This window comes from Chelonia mydas, chromosome 11 (assembly GCF_015237465.2).
Source record: "Chelonia mydas isolate rCheMyd1 chromosome 11, rCheMyd1.pri.v2, whole genome shotgun sequence".
Taxonomy (NCBI): Eukaryota; Metazoa; Chordata; order Testudines; family Cheloniidae; genus Chelonia; species Chelonia mydas.
The window spans coordinates 79,060,135-79,083,516 of NC_051251.2; the positions used below are offsets into that span (position 1 = coordinate 79,060,135).

Genomic DNA, 23,382 nt, shown 5'->3' on the forward strand with positions numbered 1-23,382 from the left:
CCCCGCCGTGCCGCCCCCCGCCGCCGGCCGGGCCGGAGTCTGCAGGGAGCGGGGCCTCTCCCCGCGTCCCCGGTGCGCAGCCGGCCACCGGGCGCTCTCGGGACCGGGCGGGGTCGGGGTCACCGGCTGCTCCCTTCGCTCGGGCCAGGCCGCTGCCCGCGCTGGCTGGGCCGCCGGGCCCCGTTAACCCGCCCCGGGGCTGCGGGGGACGCTCCCGCCCGCCCCGCCGCCCTCGCCCCGCGGTCCGGGGCGGTAACTGCTGATGGCTGGGGACAGTCTCCCCGCAGCCCCTCACCGTTTGCTGCCTCTCCCTTTGCCCATCAGTGCAGTGCTGCCAGTCTGGGGAGATCAAAAATCGTGAGTCCGACCCCCCCCCCCAACCCATGAGATTGGCCCCCAAATTATAACATTTTAATATAAGTTTACCTTGTGTTTTTAGGTCAGGCTGGTGATGTGTGAACTCCCCCTGCCCATTGCTGGGGCCTGCGCATGGGACGGTTAGCGTCGCCCACTCTCCCACATGCTGGGTAGGGTGATTTTGGTCCCTGCTACAGGAGCTCTCGGCCCCACATCTGCCCACCTCCTGCCCAGCAATTAATCCTCTCCCCCTCCAGCCCCCCATCAGTTCTGTCTCCACCCATCCCCCATCAGTTCAGATGCCCCTTATGGGTGGTGTGTGAGCCCCCCTTTGGGGAGGCTAGCCATGCAGCCCCCACCCCTTCTGCCCGAGCCCCCCTACACCCATTGGAGCCTGAGCCCCCCAACATACCCCCCACCCCTGAACCCCCCCAACATCCCCCCCAACCTCCCCCGGCCGCTGGAGCTCTGAGCCCTCCCCCCCAATGGCTGGAGGAGCCCCATCTGAACAGCCCCGGGCCACCGGCCAGCCTCAGGGCCAGCTCGCCTGCCTGCCAGCTGCCCCCAGTGTCAGGTCGCCTGCTGGCCCCAGCACCAGGCTGCCCACAGACCCCAGCGTTGGATTGCCACCTGGCCCCAGTGCCAGCCCCAGCACTGGCCGGGCTGCCGGCTGGCCCCAGCACTGGGTGGCCACCCAGCCTTAGCATCAGCCCCAGCGCCAGGTCACCGGCTGCCCTCTGCCACTTGCTGGCCTCCCGCCAGAGCTGGACTGCCATCGGCTTGGAGAAGAGGGTACAGCGTGGCCAGGAACCTACCCGATACTCCTGGCTTCTCTTCTCTCGACTCAGTTTCAATCCTAGGAGTTTTTCTCTCTCTCCCCTCAGAATCTTCCAATGAATCTGGCTTGTTCCTGAATCGTCAGAAATGATGTGGCTGGTTTGATTTTTATTTTTATTGGTGAACCAAAAAAACTTCCCCAACGTAAAGACAGACTTGTCTCTGCTGGCGGCTGGAGAAAGTTTATGATGTCAGAGATACCAAGGAAGTGGAGTCCTATTCATGGAGCCTGGGAATGTTTTATATTTGACCTTGTGTCTCCCCTGATTTACACCAACATGAAACTGGGGTCACACCCTTGCATTGTTCTTTCACGGTGCGAAACAACCTGTGTTGGAGAAGGTTTAACTAACAAAGTGACAGCAATCCCAGAAGCCTGCAGGGTGAGAAATCTGGGCTGGGATTCTCAGCGGAGCCCAACTCCCACTGACTGTAAGCTCTCAAGCCTCGTGGATGGGACTGGCTGGACGGAACTGGTCGTAGCACTAGGGCAAACCCCATGAGACGTTCTGGGTTTTGTTGAGGACGGTTGGGCTTGGCCCGAGCGCTGTCCTGAGCCCTTCCCATGGCAATGCCGCCTGGGCAGCTATTCCACAGCTCCCAGCAAAGCTGCCAGCAGCAGCGGGTTCTGGCTCTCACCGGGAGAGAGCAGCGTGAGGACTAATGGAGCCACCAGGGCAGTCGCCTAGGGCGCCAAGTGGTTGGGGGTGGCCAAAAGCGCGCTCCGGGGCGGTGGGGGAGCGGAGGTGAGCTGGGGCAGGGGGTGTCACAGGTGAACGCACTGGGAGCTGGTTCCCTGGTCTCTGCTCAGCCACAGATAGAGGCTTTGCCTGCATCCTGCCCCACCCCTGCTGAAGCCCAGAGACACGTGCTCTCTGATCCTGTGGCCAGCCCCCCAAGAGCTGGCAGGATTGGCTGCCCTGGCCCAGGGAGGTGGGCTGGAAGTTACTCCCAGAGGCAACATGTGGGGTGGTCATGTGTGTCCCCCCCCTTTATAGTGTGCCCCCTCAGTATCAGGAGGCATACGGAGCTTAGGACAGACCCCTGCCCTTCCCCCCCAGCCTCTGCTTGAACCAACACCGATCAGAGAAAAGACTTGCAGAGAGCAGTGAAGGGTGGTGGGAGACACCTAGACCCCTCCTGACAAGGGTGATAGAATTAAGGCGACTCCCGTAGCCACATCTGCATCAGAGATGGGACAAGGAGGCATCTCCATTAGCACAGAGAATGGAGAACAGAGATTCCAAGGCAGGAACCGCACTGAACTCTGGGACCAGAAAAGCAGGGAAGCATGGCATCATGGGGGATCTCTGCTCCAGATGTTAATGGACATACGCCAGCCCACATCCAGCTCAGCAGTTATCAGACTAATTCTAGTCATGAATCCTTGACTGATGTCCAAAATATTGAAGCAGCCTAATTGCATTGCGAGCTCCCTGGAAGGAACACCACCCATAGCCAAGAGTGATCAGCTCCTATTGTCTAGCCTAAAGAAAACCCTTGAGTCATCAGTTTACCCATAAACAAATCTAGTGTTCCCCCTTGAACCATTGTTGTTTCTCTACAAAAACTCCTACCTATGTTCAAGTAAGTGTTCTGATGCACGGATCCAAACTCTGTTTGTTTAGGCTCTCCTTGTGTAGTTATCACTATTATTCAATAAATAACTTTTATGGTTAAGCTGGTTGCTTCCCTCTCTCTCTCTCTTTGAACTTTACTCTTTTGTGGTTTTAGCTTCCTCATTTATTCTGCAATAATGCTTCTCTTATCTAAGCTAAAGATCCCTGTAGTGCCCAAAAATCCTGTGGGGTTTGCTCATCCAGTGGGTTACGACCAGAACAATTGTAACGTGAAAGTAGGGATAGGGACGTGCTGAACCTGGGACATACGAGGGTGGCAACTGGGAAGTGCTGCTCGATCCAGACCATTGAGTCCAGGGGCATACGAGGGTGGCAGCCTGGAAGTGCTGTTTGACCCCGCCTTCTCAGGCTTACTCTATTGCGGTGCGGTACATGTGGCATATAAGGGGTTGGCTTGAAAGTGCTGATTGACCCGGTCCACTCAGACGTGCTCTGTTAATGTGTGTGTGTGTTCCTCTGGTTCTGGGGCTGGAGGAACCCAGCCCTGGGGAACCTAGGTCCTGCAGGATAGCTCCATTGGGAGGGGACTTGCAGAAGGGAGAAGTAGAGCTCCGTATGAAAACACAAGCAGTACATGGATGGAATTACATCCCCCCCATCCCCCCCCATCGCCCCCCCCCCCCCCGAAAAGTAACCCTAATAAAGGAGAGTACCAACGGGCACATCTGGTAACAGCTGAGTATGTGCAGCGCTGACCCAAGCAGCCAAGTAGGCACGTGCATGAGCCCCATGCTAACTGCAGCGGCTTTATGCTGATGTAACTTGCATCAGCGACAATGTGTACAGTAGATGGGCCCTTAGGTACTGAACTGTATCGGACAGGTGGGGCTTAGCATAGGCAGCACGTGGGGTGGGGCAATGTGAGGTCAAGTGCCCACCTCGGTTCTGCTTGGCCTGGCGGGGGGTTGGAGGTGGGCTCTGTCCTTCTCCTGCTGCGCGTTTGGCCCCTCTCCCTGGCTGGCAGACGGGCCCAGGGGGAGCGGAAGGATGGGATGGAGCCACTTCTCATGCGGGCTAAAGGAAGGTGGCTGCTCTGTGCAGGGCAAAGGCTGCCTGTGAGAACCCAGCTGTGGGACTGCCCCTTCTGCTCCCCTCCTGTGCCCAGCAGCCAAGGACAGGGGCCAAGCAAGGCCCCATCCCAGGTAGCCGGGGAGCAGAGGGGGTGGGCCGCCGCTGCCTCCCCAGCTGGGCTCTCTCTGACACCTGCTGCGTTGCCCAGAGGAGGTGACCCGGAGCAGTCACCCACAGCCTGTGTGTGAAACAGTCCCGCGCCCTGCCCGGGCCTGGACCCCGCTGCCAGGGAGAACAGCCAAGCGAGCTGGAAATGTGCTGGGGGCAGGCACCGTGGGAGAAGGACAGAGTCCCCTCACTCCCACAGGTTACAGTGGTGGGGTGGGGAGAGCACAGCTGGGCGCAGGGCAGGGGTGTCACAGGCGAACGCACTGGGAGCTGGTTCCCTGGTCTCTGCTCAGCCACAGATAGAGGCTTTGCCTGCATCCCACCCCTCCCCTGCTGAAGCCCAGAGACACGTGCTCTCTGATCCTGTGACCAGCCCCCCAAGAGCTGGCAGGATTGGCTGCCCTGGTCCAGGGAGGTGGGCTGGACGTTACTCCCAGAGGCAACATGTGGGGTGGTCATGTGTGTCCCTCCCTTTAGAGTGTGCCCCCTCAGTATCAGGAGGCATACGGGGCTTAGGACAGACCCCTGTCATCAGCATCTCCCATTGGCTAGCTTGGGGTTCTCCCCACTGAGCTTGCTGGCTTTTGTGGATCCCATTCTAAGGCTCCCCTCTCTCGTCATTCATTGTATAGAAAACCTAGGCACCTGACTCAGGCTTTGTGGGTCACACCGCTGTTCCTGTGACTTTCTAGGCATCTGAAAGTTTGGCATTGCAACACTCAGCATCACAACTCTTAAGTCCTTTGGTGAATTTAGCCCTTAGGTCTTTTCCTCACGGTTAAAAAAAGGGGTGTCTGTTTTGTTTCCTACAGAACTACAGATTCTGTGTTGAAAGCTTGTTCAATATGTGTTCTAGGTGTTGGAACTAGGGGAGCTGCCATAGCCCCTGGCTTGAAGTGGTTTCCATCACAGACAGGGTTAACAGTTTGCTTCAATGGCTCTCAGCACCCCCACTACACAAATTGTTCCAGCACCCCTGATATATGTAACAGAGATAATGGGGGGAAGTCTGTACAAGGAACAATGGTCCATTTTCTGCCTAACAGCTTGTGTTTCCAAGGCCTTCGTAAGTATTTCAAATACTGTTTACAATGCTTTGCACTGTTTTCACAGTTTTGTGTGCATTAAATATTTGTTTGCTATAGAAATGGTATGGCCTAATCTACAATCAAAAGAGACTAATAAAGAAATAGCAATGCCTTCCATCAGGGCTTTATATACAACTGTCTGGAGGTTTCACATTATAGAATGTTCCCCCCCCCCCCCCAAAACCCATCTTTTTTTGTGTCCAAATTCAAAATAGTGATTTCACAATGGTAGCAAAATGGTCCAGGAATGCCCCATCCAGCACAATTTGCTGCCCCTGCCCTAGAGGATGGGAAAGAAGACAGAGGCAGCAAAGTTTGACGGGGGGCAGCAAAGGAAAATACCTACTTGTCAGTAACTGTGACAAGTAACTAATTGGGCCAGAAGGGAAGCAGTTTGTAAGTTACCCCATGGGTCCTCTGCAGCCAGGATGGGGCCCCCTGGGTTGGTGGTGGGGGGGACGACCACGGAGGAGCTTCTCATAGGCTTGTGCCAGGGCCCCTCCTAGGGTGACCAGATTTTATAGGGACAGTCCCAATATTCAGGGCTTTTTCTTATATGGGCACCTATTACCCCCCACACTCTGTCCTGATTTTTCATACTTGCTGTCTGGTCACCCTAGCCCCTCCTAGGGTGTTTGGGACACTCGGTGAATGCGACTCTGGATGCGGGGGGAACCCTCCTCGGCTTGGATGGAAGTGAAAAGAAATGCAGATCGCTGGCTATGACAGGGTACACCCACCAGAGTGGGGGGTGAGAGAGCAGGACAGAGCCGGGGAGCTGGGAGTCAGGATGCCTGGGTTCTTCCAGCCTGCAGGGCCGGATTAATTTTCTGTGGGCCCAGTGCCAAACATGTTTGTGGGCCCCCCTGGGGTAAGATGCAGGGGGGCGGGATGGTCAGTCTCCAGAATGAAGGGCGGGCGGGGGCAATGAGGCCCAGTGCTGCGGGAGCAGCCCCGCTCCGCGCAGCCCAGCGGGAGGCACCATTTACAAACCTGCAGCTGCCGGACGCACGCTGGCCTGCCCAGCCCTGAGCTGCCAGTATGCCCCTTCCCCTTGAGGGCAGGCCCGCACCACACCGCCCCCCCTGCCTAGTGCCCCACCCTTATGCCCAGCGCCCCCTCGCCCAGAGACCTCCCCCGCTGGCCTCCCACCACAACTGCACAATATTTTAAAATTCTGCAAATTTTATCTGTCAATAAATAAATGTGGAGGCTCCAACATGGCAGTGAGGAGCACAGGTCACTGGTTGCATGGAGGTGGGAGTTTACCCTGCAGCCTCCCCCGCCCCCACGCCGGGAAAGGGACTTGGCAGCGAAGCTGCACCTGACCCTGACACAGTGCAAGGGCCAGGCCTGCCCCAGAAACACCCTGGGGCCCTGCCCCCCGTGCCAGGCGCACCAGGTGTGGGTGAGCAGGCTCAGCAGAGGGACTTCGTGTGGGGGGATCCAGGTGGGGGTCAGAGAGTTCTCTGTGGGGCAGTCTGGGTGGGGGCGGCTCAGTGGGAAATCTGGATACACAGAAGCTCATTGGGGGGTTCCAAGTGCGGGCGCAATGGGACTCTGCAGGGGGTCCAGGTGAAGGTGTTTGGGGCTCAGTGGGGAGGGAGTCTGGGGGACTCATCGGGGTGGTACAGATGCAGGGGAGGTAGGGCTTGTCAGGGTGAGGATTTGATGGGCCGGCTGAACAAGGGAGCCCCAGCTTCTGCCAAGGGGATCTGCATGCTGGGTCCCCCTCCCCCATCCCCTCCTCTTCCCCATCCCATGCCCCTTCCCCACCACTACATCTCCTCCCCACCCCACTGCCTCTTCCCCTCTATCCCCACTTCCCCCTGACCCCGCTTCCCCCATTCCCTTCTCTTCCCCATCCCATGCCCCTTCCCCACCACTACATCTCCTCCCCAGGCTTGGGGAGCAGGGGGGAAACAGCCCCCCAGCAGGAGCTGGCAGAGCGGAGGAGGTTGGCACCAGGTCGCTCCACTTCCCGCTGCCCGGTGAGTGCAGGGTGGGCCTGACCCCTGCTGCAGTCCCCTGGGATGTAGCTCAGGGGAAGAGGCTTGGGGGGGAAGGGGCAGAGTAGGGGCGGGGCAGGGGTGGAGCAGGGGTGGGAAAAGGCGTGGCGGAGAAGGGGCTGGGGCAGCTTTCCTGGCCGGCTCAGCCAGCCGGGGGATCAGGCTGGCTCGGGCCCCTTCTGACTCTGGGCCCGGCACCATGGTAAACCCGGTACTCCCAGCCTGGGAAAGTCCCAGGTCCCAGCAGCGAGTGTTGTTGCAGGCAGGGTGGCTACTGGGGGACACGGGAAGGGGCTGAATCAGCTGACAGCGGCTGGTGGTGCTGCTGGGAGGAAGGAAGTGGGAGATGGGAAAAGCGGGGAGAGCCCGGCATTAACCCCCCCTCTGTGACCGGCTGGGGGGGACTTTCTGCGGCGGCTGGACCCAGCCTCTGCACTGGGCTCTGCCCGCACCGCAGCCGGGTGATGGGGACAGGGCTGGGAATGGGCAGGAAAGTGACTCTCTGCACAAAGGATCCCCAGATCTGGCAGCCCCCCGGGAATCTGCTCCCTGGTTGTGAATGCAGCCCGGGGGAGGGATCTGAGTTTCTAGCCCTCAGGCATAACTTTGGTTCAAAAAACAATTAGATGGATTTGTGGAGGATAGGTCCATCCAGCCTGTTAGCCAAGATGGTCCAGATGTCTGGCTGTCCCTAAACCTCTGACTGCCAGAAGCTGGGACTGGATGGCAGGGGATGGATCATTGGATAAACTGACCTGTTCTGTTCATTCCCTCTGGGGCACCTGGCACAGGCCGCTGTCGGCAGACAGGATACTGGGCTAGATGGACCATTGCTCTGACCCAGTCTGGCCGTTCTTATGTTCTAGGTTAATCTTTTTGTTTTCTCATTATTGAATAAGGATATAAAATCCCATCACATTTATCTGTTCTCTCTATTTAATTAACTGTTAATGTCAGCTCTGTCCAGTCTTTGCCCTTTCCCCTCTGATTATCAAGTATGGACATGAAATCTCCTCAGAGTTGTTTTCCCCTTTGAACTGGGGCAGTTTCTCCTTATCGGGGGGAATCTGTTGCTGATGGAGAAAGCAAGCAGAACGGGTGCTTTTTAGGAGGGAGAAACTCCAAGACCCTGTCAGGCCTCTGCTAGAGCCCCCAGAGAAGCCCAAAAGGGGACAGTCTCCTGAACATTAAACTGCTGCATATTAGTCTCCACCTTCACATTTCACCATTTTCCCTCTTGGATTGAAATTAAATCTGCTCAGATTTTGCCACGTCTATCACAACTATCAACTAAAAATTATCTCCAGTTCTTCCCCACTTCACGCAAATTGTCCAGTATGGATATCCAGCCAGATCTTTGCCCTTTTCTCTCCCATTAATGAACATTTTCCTCTTATTTCCCCTTAGATTTTGCCCGATTTTCTTGCTATTTCTCAAATGCCCACATAAAATAGCCAAGGAGTTTGGGCTGCCTCCCTGCCCTCTTTTTCTCTGCGGCGACGTCTCCCTGGTGTTGCCCTCTGTTGCTATCCCAGGTGAGGGTCAGAAGACGGTCCGTTGCCACCACCCCAGAATATACTGAATAAAAATAAAAGCCAGAAGCCTTGTCTTGGTTGGGGGAACAGTGCCTGCCCATGGCTAACAGGATAGCTGGCCTGTGAAACGGGTATTAAATTCCCAACGAATTATTAAATATTTATGTACAGTTCTTTACAGATTTTACCCCATTTTATTCAGTTTATTGAACATTAATGTATTGCTTAGCCCCAGTTTGCCCAGTCACAACTTCTACCCCCTACAACCCAGCTGCCCCCCAGTCACCGATGCAAATCATCTGCCCCATCCCACTTCTGCCCCCTCCCAACTGCCATGGGACCTCCTGGCTCCACACCTCCCTCTGCCCCCCAGCCCCTGCTAACACAGCATCGCCCAGGGCTCACTGCTGCCCATGTTAATGGCAGGGCTGGGGGAACCAGCACTTTCCAGTTATGTACTGAATGTTGATCTAATACTCCCTCAGATTTTCCCTTCTCTCTCCTGTCATAAATATACGGGGAAGGGTAACCACCTGTCTGTATTCAGTGCTAGAAAATCCCTCCTAGCCAGAGGCAACATCCTCTTACCTGTGAAGGGTTAAAAAGCTCAGCTAACCTGGCTGGCACCTGACCCAAAGGGCCAATAAGGGGACAAGATACTTTCAAATCTTGGGGAAGGAAGGCTTTTGTTTGTGCTCTTTGTTTATGTGGTTGTTCTCTCTTGGGACTGAGAGAGGCCAGACAGAAATCCATCTTCTCCAACCCATCCTAATCCAAGTCTCCAATATTGCAACCAGTGTAGGTAAGCCAGGCAAGGCGGATTAGTTTCTCTTTTGTTTTATGTGAATTTTCCCTGTATTAAGAGGGAGGTTTATTCCTGTTTTCTGTAACTTTAAGGTTTTGCCCAGAGGGGGATGCTCTGTGTTTTGAATCTGAATACCCTGTAAAGTATTTTCCATCCTGATTTTACAGAGGTGATTTTTACCTTTCTTTTTTTAATAAAACCCTTCTTTTAAGAACCTGACTGATTTTCCCATTGTTCCAAGATCCAGGGGTTTGGGTCTTTGATGATTTTGTAACCAATTGGTTAGGATATTATTCTCAAGCCTCCCCAGCAAAGGGGGTGTGTAAGGCTTGGGGGGATATTTCGGGGGGAAGACGTCTCCAGGTGGTCTCTTTCCCTGTTCTTTGTTTAAAAGGCTTGGTGGTGGCAACATACTGGTCAAGAACAAGGCAAAGTTTGTACCTTGGGGAAGTTTTTAACCTAAGCTGGTAAGAATAAGCTTAGGGGGTCTTTCATGCGGGTCCCCACATCTGTACCCTAGAGTTAAGAGTGGGGAAGGAACCCTGACATCTCCCAATATTGAATATCAACATAAAATCCCCTCAAATCTTCCTGCTTTTCTTTCATATTATGGAGCATTGTCAAATACTGACACAAGATGCCCTAAAATGTTGCTCCATTTTCTCTCTAATTATCTATCATTGATTTAGTATCCTCAGTTTTTGTCCCTTTTCTCTCTAATTAACTGATAGCAATGTAAACTCTCAGATTATACTTGTTTCCTTATTAAATGCTTGAATGTTGATCTAAAATCTTTTCAGATTTCGCCCCTTTATCTATGGTCAAATAGCAATATAAATTTCCCCAAATTTCCACTCTTTTCTCTTTAATTATTAAGCACCGATATCAAATATCTTCAAATTTTGCCAGTTCCTTCTAATTATTGAATATTGATATGTAATGCCTTCATATTTTGCCTGTTTATTCACTTTTTATAGAATGTTGATGTAAAAATAACCTCAAATTTGGGGGCATTTCTCACTATTTTTATCTACAGCACCTTCTTATTTTGGAAGGAATCTGTTGCTTTGAGTCAGCACACCTGTGATCAACTTTCCTCCTCACATTTTCAGATTAAATTCTTCCCCCCATGCATCCATTAACATTGACATGTCTGCAGATGAACGTAACTTTCTCCATGTTTAATGAGCATCAAAGCCACACTTGAGGGAATGGTGTCTTCCAGCTGCTTATGGGGCAACTGGCTAGACCCTGACAGACTGGTTTTTCTTTTGCCTCAGATCCTGCGAGACGAGAGGTCCGCTTTCCAGAAGGGGCCGCTCTGTGTGTGACTGAGTCCCTGCAGCTCCCGGCAGCACACAGGATCAATGAACGCTTCCACTGCTGAGACATGGTAATACGAAGGAAGATGGCAGCTATTCTGTTCTACAGACGGGGCTTGGAAATTTCCAGAACCTTCTTTCTCCATCCTCCCCTCCCAGCCGACGAAGTTGCGTCACCCTAGGGCTCCCCACTGCCCATGTAAATGGTAGGAAAAGTGAGGCGATATCTTTCCATTCCTTTATCAAATAGTGATATAAAATCCCCTCAGATTTTTCCCCTCCCCACTTTAAAACTGGAGGAACTGATTTTGGAGGGAAAACAGCTGCCCTGAGGCTTTACCCTGCATGTGAGGTGACTCCACCTTCCAGAGTTCCCAACTCTCATGGTTGTATAGCAAATCTGGCCAAGTTGATAAATGCAAAGTAATGCACATTGGAAAACATAATCCCAGCTATATATATAAAATGGTGGGGTCTAAATGAGCTGTTACCACTCAAGAAAGAGACCTTGGAGTTACTGTGGATAGTTCTATGAAATCATCCACTCCATGTGCAGCAGCCGTCAAAAAAGGGAACAGAATGTTGGGAATCTTTACGAAAGAGTCAGATAATAAGACAAAAAATATCACATTGCCTCTACATAAATCCAGGGTACGCCCACACCTGGAACACTGCGTGCACATGAGGTCACCCAATCTCAAAAAAGATATATTGGAATTGGAAAAGGTACCAAAAAAGGGCAGCAAAAATCATTAGGGGTATGGAACAGCTTCCATTTGAGGAGAGATTAATAAGACTGGGACTTTTCAGCTTGGAAAAGCGATGACTAAGGGTAGGATATGATTGAGGTCTATAAAATCATGACTGGTGTGGAAAAAGGAAATAAGGAAGTGTTATTTACTGCTTCTCATAACACAAGAACTAGGAGTCACGAAATCAATAGGCAGCAGGTTTAAATCAACCAAAAGTATTTCTTCACACAACACACAGTCAACCTGGGGAACTCCTTGCCAGAGGGTGTTGTGAAGGCCAAGACCATAACAGGGTTTAAAAAAGAACTAGACAAATTCATGGAGGCTAGGGCCATCAATGGCTAGTAGCCAGGATGGGCAGGGATCGTGTCCCTAACCTCTGCTTGTCAGAAGCTGGGAATGGGCGACAGGGGATGGATCACTTGATGATTCCCTGTTCTGTTCATTCCCTCTGGGGCACCTGGCATTGGCCACTGTTGGAAGACAGGATACTGGGCTAGATGGACCCTTGGTCTGACCTGGTGTGGCCATTCTTATGTTCTTATTTCTGGTGCCTGTGAGCACCACAGGATCTCACATTCCCTGGAAACTAACTTATAAATTTTCCCCTATTCAATGTACATGCCCCTCTGCCATGTACATTGGCCAAACCAGACAGTCTCTACGTAAAAGAATAAATGGACACAAATCAGACGTCAAGAATTATAACATTCAAAAACCAGTCAGACAACACTTCAATTTCCCTGGTCACTCGATTAGAGACCTAAAAGTCGCAATATTACAGGCTCCAACAAGAAACTGCAGAACTGGAATTAATTTGCAAACTGGACACCATTAAATTAGGCTTGAATAAAGACTGGGAGTGGATGGGTCATGACACAAAGGAAAACTATTTCCCCTTGCTCATTTTTCCCCCTGCTGTTACTGACACCTTCTTGTCAACTGTTGGAAATGGGCCATCCTGATTATCACCACAAAAGTTTTTTTTTCTCCTGCTGATAAAGGCTCACCTTAATGGATCACTCTCGTTACAGTGGGTATGGCAACACCCATATTTTTCATGTTCTCTATGAATATATAGATCTTCCTACTGTATTTTCCACAGCATGCATCTGATGAAGTGGGCTTTAGCCCACGAAAGTTTATGCTCAAATAAATTTGTTAGTCTCTAAAGTGCCACAAGTCCTCCTCGTTCTTTTTGCTGATACAGACTAGCACGGCTGCCACTCTGAAACCTGTCCCCTATTCAACGTGACCCTCATTTCCCATTCATGATATGAAAGTGGAAGCCAAGCTGCCCTAAGGAGAGCTGGCTGCATTTCCATGCCTAAGGATGGGGATCAGGAAGAACTGAACTGAAGAGCTGCAGGAGGCTGAGGGGGCATATAAAGATGTCAGGGGCAGGAAGAGGCTGAGAGAGGCATGGGGAAGTAGGGGATACAGAAGGGACACTGGACAGAATAAAAGGAATCACCACAGGAGGATGTGGGGGGCAACATGAATGTGCAGAGGAGGGGTGGGGGAAGATGAGGTGGCCACAGAGATCAGGTCGGCAGAAAGGGGAAATGAGGGGTAGGATACCGTGAAGGGAAAAGGCAGGGAAATGGCAGGAGAGGAGACCGAGTGCAAAAGGAGACTGGATGGGGAAACTAGAGAGACAGGGTAGTGAGCATAAATGAAGAAAGTGGGGAGGGAGACCATGGCAGCTCCCGCACCCCAGGGGATAGGAGAGGCTAAGGCAGTGGTCCCCAAACTTTTCAGAGTTGCACCCCCTAACCCCTCTCTGCTCCCCCCCACCCTCCGGAGCCAGCAGGCCACTGTGGGGCAAGGAATAGGACACGGGGGCCTTCGCCCTCCTGGGGGTGCCAGCTCCAATCTGCTGTTAGTGGGCTGGCAGGTGGAGGGTGGGGTGGAGTGGGACTTTTCTGTAATATTTTGTATGAATACTGTATGCACCTCAGTCTCCCCTATATGCTGCAGCGGTGGGGGGGAAATGTCTGTTTACTCTTTGCAGAGGCCCAGCGACCCAGAGCTGTACAGACTTCCTGCCTCTCAGGAAGGAGGCTGAGCGACAATACTCTGGCCAAGAACAAAGGACCGAGGAGGAGCAAAACTAGAGACAAAGAGGGGAACGGGATAAAGACGCACAGAGCAGGACCTAAGGGGGCCACACAGCTTGGCTGGGGCTCGGAGATCCCGCAAAGGAACTCTGCTGTAACTTCCATTTCCTTGAGCTGTGTCGGCCTGCGCTGAGTTCCAGTCACCGAATAAACCCGCCTGCTTTGCCAAGGCTGGCTGAGTCCCTGCAAGTACTGAACGGGGGGAATCGCTCCCTTTGGGGGTTCAAGCCTCACAGAGGGCTCCAACCCAGATGGACTTGCTGAAGGAAGAGCTCGGTGTGAAGCAGGGCTGCTAAGCGGTGACAGCATGTGGCTTTCCCTGAAGGTAGCGTGGGGCCCTCTGGGAGGGTCCGACACTCCGAAAGGATCTCCCAAGCTCAGTTCCAGGTCTGGGCCAATGAACCGAACCTGTGCAGACATGACAGGGGGGTGCGGAGAGGAGAGAGCCCAGGAGCTCAAGTGCTGGGATCCTGGGGTTCAATTTCTGGCTCTGCAAGTGACTCCATGTGTGAGCCTGGGCCAGTCACTAAATTCTCTGGGCCTCCCACCCCAGCTGTGCCAGTGGGACAATGGCCTGGCCTAGCCCTGCCCTGCCCCATGGTGGGTGGCGGGTGAATGCAGCAGAGATGGGAGGGGCTGAGACTGGGGGCTTAGAAGCCCCGTAGGGAGATGGATGGTGCGAGCGGTGAAAAGGCCAAGCTGTGCCTGACTCATGGAGACTGAGCCCCCCTGGAGTCTCAGGGGGATAATGGACCCTCTGACCCCCATGGCATGGGGTCCCTCAGCACTTCCCCCAACAGTGCAGACCCCCTGCTGTGCGAATCGCACTCGGACTTCCCGGTGTCAGGGAAAGGCAGCTACAAGGTGCCCCCCAGCATTGTGGGGGTGCATTGGACCAGCGCCAATTGCGAGGGGAGAGCGCCCATACCCCACGCCCTGCAGCACAGGCCCCCCTAGGGCTGCGCTGGTGCAAGGACTGCAAGGGGAGAGCACCCCCTACTAAGCCCCTTTCAGCTCACTGGTTTCCATTCAGGTCCCCAGCCAAGGAGGGACCAGACCAAACCCTGCTCAACTGGCAAGTGGGGACACGACCCAGCGGACCCGGGGGGGGGGCATGGCCCCTCTTTTTAACACCCCTGCACAGGGGTGCCATTCAGAGGCAATGTGGAGGGTCATGTGGGGTCATGTGCTCCCCATTTCTGCCAGAGCTTGCTGGCCCTGCTGGGTCCCTCAGTGGCAGCTGCTGGAGCTGGTGAGGGGTGCCCCTGAGGGCACGGTAGGAGAACAGCTGGGAACTGCAGGGAGCGGAAACTGAGGCTAAGTGGGGGCTGCCTGGGGGGGACAAACCTTTAAATTGTGACCCCCACTATCAGCAGTTGGGTCTTGGCCCCCCACTTCTAGAAAGTTTCCTGCACCCTTGCCAGCTACGGCCGCCTGCCCTGGGGAAAACGCAGGCAGGATCTGGGGGCTCCTGGGGCTGCTGTTTGGCTCGCAGCTGGGGCTGGCAAGGGGAGGAGCCATGCGTGGGTGGGCTGCAGGAGGGCAGGGCCACTTGGCCAAATATGCGGATATTGGTGCCAGCGGAGCATGGTGGGAGTCGGAGAGGGGGGAGACTGTGCTTCGTTTAGGCCCGCGATGCTTCGCGAGGGCTGGGGAAGCATATAGGCCGCGATTGGACGTGGTGCGAGGCACGCCAAGGACTAGGAATCCTGGTGCCATAGGTGGAGTATATGGCACACACAGCCAACTGCGACCGGGAATCGTCATCACCAGCGAGCCCTGGCAGAAGAGTGAGTGTCCAGAGAATTGCTTAATGTTATGTTTGGTTGATGTGGTAACTCATGGTGTTGGATGCTATTCGGTGGGTGAGGATCATCTACCTAGAACACATCACTGGATATAAGCAATACCAGGAGAGATGAGCTGGAGTGCCAATGGAAAATGCAGTTAGTAATTAACTGAAATACTTCCCTAGTGGGTTGTATTTTCTAAATGGACAACCTACCTATATTCTGTAATACTGAGGGACAGTCTTCACTCATTGATATATTTGCTTCCCACAGCCAAGTCTCTGTATAACTTTTCATGAGTGATGTACCCAAATACTTCGATGTTAGTACCTAAAGTGTACTGTTAAATTTATCCACCTTAATTTGGATTGTTGCTGATTATGTATTATGTGTACCTTATTACGTTTAAAACAAACTTCGTAATTGTGGATAATCTAAGCACGATACTCAGATGTACAGACACGCTTTTCTTAACCTGTGTTCTGTATAATTTTTTAAAATTAGCTTTAATAAAAATTTTAAATCTGTTCTTATCAGTTTAATATTTGATATGTTCTCTATTTGAGAACTGTATATTAAATGGATTCTTGAAACAGGGAGCTGGATTAGGGGTTTACTCCATCCATCCCATGCATCAACCTGGTATTGCAGTGTTTCCAGGAGTGATGTACTTTCCATCCGGGAGAATCTTCTGGTTAAAAGAAAGTGAAAAATATTTCTTATGTTAGTGTCTGCTTTGTAATGCTCATATATTACTCATTTATTTTGGGTTGGTTATTTATATTTTGTTTGTAATTGGGTCTCTCGCGTTGGGGGACTGCTTTTCTTACATTTACTATTGTTTATAGATCACTGAAGTGGCTCTCTTCTTATTTTATTCTCTGTCTGTGCTCGCACGGATCCCCTTCATGCACTTTCCAAACGTGTGTGGTTTGGATCAGGGTTTCATCTGTGTCCCCATGGGAGAGAATGTGGTGGCAGCGGGGCGAAGCTTCGGGGAAAGGGGGGGTTTAGGGGCGGGACTAGGGGGTAGTTGTGGCGCGAGGCTGAGCGCTTGGGGAGAAGGGGAATTGCGAAGGCAGGGGAAATGGGCGTCGTAAGGCTGGAGCCTCATGGGGAAGGAATGGGGCAGGGCCTGGGGGAAGGCATGGGGCGTCAGGGGACTCATGGAATGGGGTGGAGCGGGCTGGCATGGGGTAGGAGGGTCACTGTTCGGGCACTGGTGGGCCCCCCACTTTTACAGACCAGAAATTCCATCACGCTGACCTGCACCCACCCCGCCACCAGAAAACTGCCCTCAGCATGATGTCCATGCACAGCACAGCTCTCTATTCCTGTTTTCCTGAGCTGAGTGCAAAAGCTGGGGGTCAGCGCAGGGCAGGCATCTGGGTAGTGGCTAGACAAGGCGCTGGACTCGTGGTGAGCGAAGCTGTGAGTGTCTGCCACACGCTGCTGGACTGGTTCAGATAGCTGTGCCAGGGCCCAAAGGGGCACCGGGCTCCGGCCTAGCGCTGGCCCAGTCTCTTTGACCTGTTGCTGTAAGTGCTGACGCTGACAGATGGCGTTACATGTCAGTGGGCGGGTTATGCACATTCGCATTCCCAGGAGCCAGGGAAGCCGGCCACATGAATTAAACGAAGCAGGCGGAAGGAATTCTCTGTCTGCGAGCAGAAGCCGGTGCGGAGAGTTCTTGCTTTGACGGGTTGTAGGGGAGTGATTTTGGGGCAGTGATTGCCACTTAGTTCCATAGTTCTCAAAGTCTTGTTAATGCTGCCTGGTGTCCGTCTGCGAGCTGCTCCTGCTGGTGTAGAAAGCGGCGGGAGCGGGAGGGCTGCGTCGGGTTGCAGTTCTCAGCTCCTCGGAGCTAAGACCAAGTGTAAGTAGTCTCTTGGTCTGTCAAAGGCTGTGACCAAGTGTCTTGATGTTTGGTCTCTTGGCCTTGAGATGAAAACCTTGTCTGTGTCTCTTGGACTGTGAAACATAAACGTTATCTTTTAAGTTACATGTGTTCTTACCAGTGTGATGTCTGATCTGTTCTCCATTGGAGAGCTGTGTGTTGGTGGTGGAGTAGGGGCTTGCTCTGCGCATTACACAAGTCAGCCTGCTATTGCAGCGCTTCCAGGAGCGGGGCCTCTCCCAGCTGAGAAAATCTTTCGGTTCAAAGAAAGTGAAAAGTGAAAACAATTGTGGGGTCAGTATCGGGATTGTGATGTTCCCATGTTTTGTCTTTGTTTCAGGCTGGTTATTAGTGTTTGTTTTTATCTGGGATCTTAGAATCGGGGGCTTGTTGCTTTTAGTTTTGTGTTACAGTCAGTTGTAGATCACTTAAGTGTCTCTCTTCTTATTTGTTGGTCTGTTGGTGTTCACACTGCTCTTCTTGGTGCACTTTCCAAAAGTATGTGGTTTGGATCAGCTGTTCATCTGTGTACCCCTGAAAGAGACATTTCTGACCCTTTCCCCTTGGGAAAATATCGTTGTTTCAGTGTAAGGAACAGTCTCTGTCAATGATTTCTCCAGACTAGGAGCAGAGGAGGAGAAAGATTTGAGTCAGAGTGGTAGAGTTTCAGGCCACAAGAAACTGCCAGATAATCTGATCTGACCCCCTGCACGTCCCAGGCCACTACCCCCCACCCAGTGAGTGACCCCCGCAAAGAGCCCAATCATCTGGATGGGACCATCTGTACACTATTCTCTTGTCTGCCGCAGGCAGAGAGTAGGAGGGACTGAGGTGAACCGGATCCTGCGGCCCCTGCAATGGCAGGGAATTGATTTGGGAGATACACCCAGAGGATTCGAGCAAGTGACCCAAGGTCCCTACAGTAAAATCCCTTCCCGAGCCCCAAAAATGGCAATCGATCAGTTTGACCCTGAGCATGTGAGCAAGACACACCAGGCAAGCATCTGAGAAAGATCATATATTGAGCCAGTGGGTCCATGGCCAATCTCTGATGATTCAGAGTCCTACACTGTGCTGGGTTCTCAGTGACTTGCATTAACTCAGGAGACAGAGAGATAAAGAAAAGAGAGAGGGGGCCCCCAGAGCTAAGCGCTGCAGAGCAGAGACTCCCACACTGGGCATCCCCTTCCAAGGAAGGCTGTTACTGGGGAGCTGGAACCTGTTCTCCGAATCCCACTCCATCTCTCCCAGCTCTCTCTCCCCTTCCTTCTCAGTTCAGCCCCAGGTGAAAGTTTCCCCCCTGAAATCGGGATCCCAGCCCCACCCCAAGATGCTGGTTGGTCCATGATGGGGTTTTACTCCTCAGGGACCAAAATCAAGCAGTCCAAGAATGGGAAGGCACAGCCGGAGACTGGCCCTTCCAGATCCTGGTGATGATGGAGATGAGCTCCCAGCCCGGAGGTGTCTACACCTGGCAGGTGGAGCACATCAGCCTGCAGCGCCCCCTCTTACTAGGGTAAGAGACTCTGAACCCGGCACATTCCCTGAGGCCTTGGGGTACCCCTAGCTCTGTGGAGCCCTCGGGAGACAGGGGCATGTCTCAGACCTGTCCCCATCCCTGGGGGCAGAGAGCAGGGACGTTACAAAGGGAAGGAGAGGCTAAGCCCAGCCCAAACCACCCGTGCTCTTCTAGTCACAGAGGCACAGGCCGACTCTGCCAGGGACAAGATGCTGGCTGGGGTCGGGGCTCTGTGCTGTGGTTGGTCTTCATGGTCCTGGGATTGCTCGTCCGCCTGAGGAATAAGAAAGGTGAATGGCTCCGGGACAGCACTGCGGCACCAGGAAATGACTCCCCAGTGGGGCCGTGACAAAATCGCACTGGAGGGTTTCACTAGAATTTTGATTCACCACAATTTACTTTAGCTTCCCCCTCCAGCATGAATCAAGTTCTCTAGTGACCAAGGAGCTTCCGGCCCATCTCTCTGCCCACAGCCAGGAAGTGTGGGGCTAATCCCAGCTCCTGGCTTCCCATAAATCTGAGTCAGACCATTCCGACTCAGAGCTACAGTTGTGGCCCTCCTGGCCTCCCCTCCCGGTCTCCTCTCTAGCCCCCCGCACTCCTGGAACGTCACGAAGTTGCAGGCACAGTGGGTGGTGTCTGTAAATCAGCCAATTTCTCTCTAGTTATGAAACAAGTACACTTCCCCTATTAAAAATATGGAGACCAAACTCACATGAGAAACGCAACAGCAATCCCACCCCTGAATTCTGAGGCTTATTTATTGTACCCTCTACAGTGCTTCCCTTTTTGCCTCAATGCATAAAAAGCATGTAATAACTTGCAGGTCAAAAGGCCGAGTGCATGACACCTGCGTTTCTGTTATGTACGTGGGTACCCTCCGCCCCCACCCCCCCGCACACACCACCACCCTCAGTTCACCCTCCCAGCACTCTCACCATCTACTCACACCCTCAATACAGCCCCTGCCACCCCATCAGCCCTCACCTTCCTCACTTCGGCTGTAAGGATTAGGGCTTTTCCTCTAGCCACGTGACTTATGAGGAGAGGCTGAGGGAACTGGGATTGTTTAGTCTGCGGAAGAGAAGAATGAGGGGGGATTTGATAGCTGCTTTCAACCACCTGAAAGGGGGTGCCAAAGAGGATGGCTCTAGACTGTTCTCAATGGTAGCAGATGACAGAACGAGGAGTAATGGTCTCAAGTTGCAGTGGGGAAGGTTTAGGTTGGATATTAGGAAAAACTTTTTCACTTGGAGGGTGGTGAAACACTGGAATGCGTTACCTCGGGAGGTGGTGAAATCTCCTTCCTTTGAGGTTTTTAAGGTCAGGCTGGACCAAGCCCTGGCTGGGATGATTTAGTTGGGGCTTGGTCCTGCTTTGAGCAGGGGGCTGGACTAGATGAGCTCCTGAGGTCTCTTCCAACTCTGATGTGCTATGATTCTATGAAGCCTGAGGACTTTGTCTGCAGCCAGATTAGGAGAGCAGCAGCCATGAGCTATTACATCCTCACATCCCATCTAAACTACATTAAAACAGGGTAATATCGGGCTGTTAGGAAGGCTCCTGTCCTAATGGCACCCACCATCACCAGATAAAGGAACAGATCTTAAGGCGGTTAAAGAAAACTTAGTTTGACGCATTCTGTCTGGCAGGCAATCACTTATAAATAGTTGTGGGTGTAAAATCCCCATTTCTTTATGGTTTTGTCTTTGTGATCCCCACTTCTCTATTGTTTTCTCTCTGGTCTCTGTCTGGGTCTTTGATTGTTTTTGTCTGTGACATAGCTCATTTTGCGAGGTGTGAATTAATTAAGGTGGTGAATTAATTAAGGTGGTAGGATTGGTTAGAGAATTTTGTTACACTATGTTAGGATTGGTTTGTAACATTTTAGTACAATGATTGGTTACAGTAGGGCTAAGCAAGGCTCAAGTTTCACTATCTAAAGTGGGATCCAAAAGGAAGTTCTTGGGAACCAACTCCAGGACACAGCTCCAAGGTCAGAGCTGCCAGACCTCAACACCGAGCCTCTCCAAGTGACCTGATCCTGACTGTCCAGCAGGGAAAAGTTATCTGCCTTTTTGGGACTGGGAGTAGTGAGCATTTTAGGGTTAATGTATGCTTTTTTGGGTAATAACTGTTCCTGACGAGAGGGTAAGTACGATATTACTGTGTAAGGCTCTGTCACTGGAAAGAGACCCCCAAACCCGCAGTGTCAGGCTCTGCCTGAACCCTTGGCATGGGGAAAGGGTGGGTGCCTACATTAAGAGGGTTACGCCTTGAGCCTTAGGGCCAGGGTAAAGGTGGGTGCCCCTAAAGGAGTGTGCGACTAACAGAGAATTGTGTGCTGGTAACACAGCCCCCCTGCGGTCCCCAGGCCATAGTTTAGCCCTCCCGCCCTCAACTCCGCTCCTCTGGGTTCTTCACCCTCCCCAGGCCTGGGGCCTGCCCTGGGGTCCCCTCTCTCCCACTTCCCAGGCTGGCAGGAGATCAGCCTGCCGGGGGCTGACAGCGGGAGCCTCTCCTCAGCCCCACAGCAATGTCCTGGGGAGAGAACTCAGCTGAAAAAATATATCGGTGACATCTGAGAGTTCTAGCCCCGGAACAGAAGTAAGGCTTCGTTTGACTTAGAAATCGCATCTCTGGCGATGAATTGGGGAGCGCTGGCATGTCTGTCCCTGGCACAGCATTGCTCTGCAGGCAGCAGGGGTGCCAGATCCCAGGGGAGGGGGAACGGGCGGGAGAGGTGTCTCTCCCGGGGCGGGGGGTGTTTCTGTGTAAGGGCCACACACCATTTGACCCTTCTGCTGTCTAGCGCTGAAAGACAGCGCGGATGAGACTTCTGTTAACTGCCTGCCGGAGCTCAAATCCCGGGTCACCAGGCCTGAGTGCTAGGCCTGAGACCGGCTCTGAGACAGCTGAAAACAACTGCTCTGCCTGCCCGAGGTGAGGCCCAGCCGCTAACCGCTGGAGCCCCCCAGAGCTGGGCTGAGCCGGGGGAGCTCAGGATGTGGCATCGCCGAGGTGGCAGTAGAAACAGGTGGCGGCAGAGCCGACGAAGGCCCGTGGCCAACGGGGCGGAGACACAGCCGCACAGCGGTGCACAGAGTGAACGGTGGCACCTGGGAGCCACTTGCAGTCATGGCCGCAATAGCAGCTGAGGCGTCCCTCATTGTAACCGGGGTGGGACGTGAACTCCTGCCCCGTGAATGCAGCTCTGAACGCTGGGTCTTTGCTGGCCAAGGACAGCAACCATGAGAGGGGCGGGAGGGGGGAGGGGGAAATGAGCCTTTGTTTGTTGGACTTTCCCAATGCAAGGTGAGGAGCTGAGGCAAAGGACACTGCCCAACGTACTCGGGGGGTGGGCGTTTGGCTCACGGTCATATGCTGATGACTAGTGGTGATGGTGTTTTACCACGATAGTGCCGGGCTCCTTTCCTCTTTCTATTAAAAGTTTTCTTTGCTATACACGACTCAGTGAGGGGGAAGCATTGGCTCTCAGAGGCGCCGGGGGTGGTGGTTAATTTTCCCAAATTACGGGTGGGGACTCAAGCAGGTTCTGTGCTGAATTGTTATGAGGAACCCCTCGATGCTGAACCCGGCCCTGGTTGCTGCCGACTCCCCCCGGCAGAAGGGTGGCATTTGTACGGCAGGGGCATGCAATGAAAGGCCGTCAGAGTCTCCACAGCAGGGCGAGGCCAGGACAGCGTGGCAGCTACCACCCCACACAGGAGTCAGGACACCTGGGTTCTGTCTCCAGCTCTGCTGCAGTTTCACTGTGTTACCTCGGGCAGGTCACGTCACCTCCCCATTTCCTTCTCTCTGGAACAGGGGTTAATGGTATTTCCTTGTTTGGCTGGTGTGTTAACTGTCAGAGCAAACCTGAAACCACAGAAGGAAATGGAGAGAAACCACGATCTGCACAGCCTTGGTGCGAACACGTGGCCTTGCAGCGATAAACCGGCCTGGGCCGTGACACTGCCACTCGTACCAGCCCAGGGACTGGACGCGCTGGTGTGTCAAGGACGGTCACTCGTGTGCTGCCTCGGGGCTCAAATGTCGACCCTAAAAGGCACAAAACAACAAAGCTCCCGGCTGCAAACGCCGACAAGCCCCGGAATCGGCACTGCAGAGCACCCACGGCACAACCGCCCCCGGACCGCCCCTCACTGCGCGTCCAGGGGGCCGGGCGGCTGCCCCCCCGTAGCTCCTGCTGTCTCGCAGCGCAGGGCCCCGCTGCCCCTGCTCCAGGGCGGGTACCGTGATGGCGCCTGGCTTCCTTCGGCAGGACGTGGGGGGTCTGTCTGGGGCTACGACTGCCCTGGCCTCCTTCCCGCCGTCACGCAGTTCGGGGGGGGTCACCCTGTGGGACAGCGCCCCCTGCTGGGGGGCAGCAATTGTGTGCTCATTCTGCGCTGGGGGAAATAGGACTCTGTGGGCGACAGGCTCAACCCCCAGACCTGCCCTCACCCCATCAAAGGGGTTTAGAGATGAGCCTGGCTGCTGAGGATGAATATGGGGAGAGGGAGGGGTCG

The 23,382-nt window shown here is 53.4% G+C and overlaps 1 long non-coding RNA gene and 1 pseudogene across 1 annotated transcript; both read left to right on the forward strand.

The window, feature by feature from the left end:
• The first annotated feature begins 149 nt into the window (after nt 1-149).
• On the forward strand, nt 150-2,748 carry LOC119567362. Its single transcript, XR_006284800.1, has 3 exons — nt 150-357; nt 440-497; nt 1,242-2,748. It is a non-coding gene; the product is annotated as an uncharacterized LOC119567362 (long non-coding RNA).
• A 13,186-nt stretch (nt 2,749-15,934) lies between these two features.
• Nucleotides 15,935-16,110, forward strand: LOC119567433 (annotated as a pseudogene).
• Nucleotides 16,111-23,382: the final 7,272 nt, after the last annotated feature.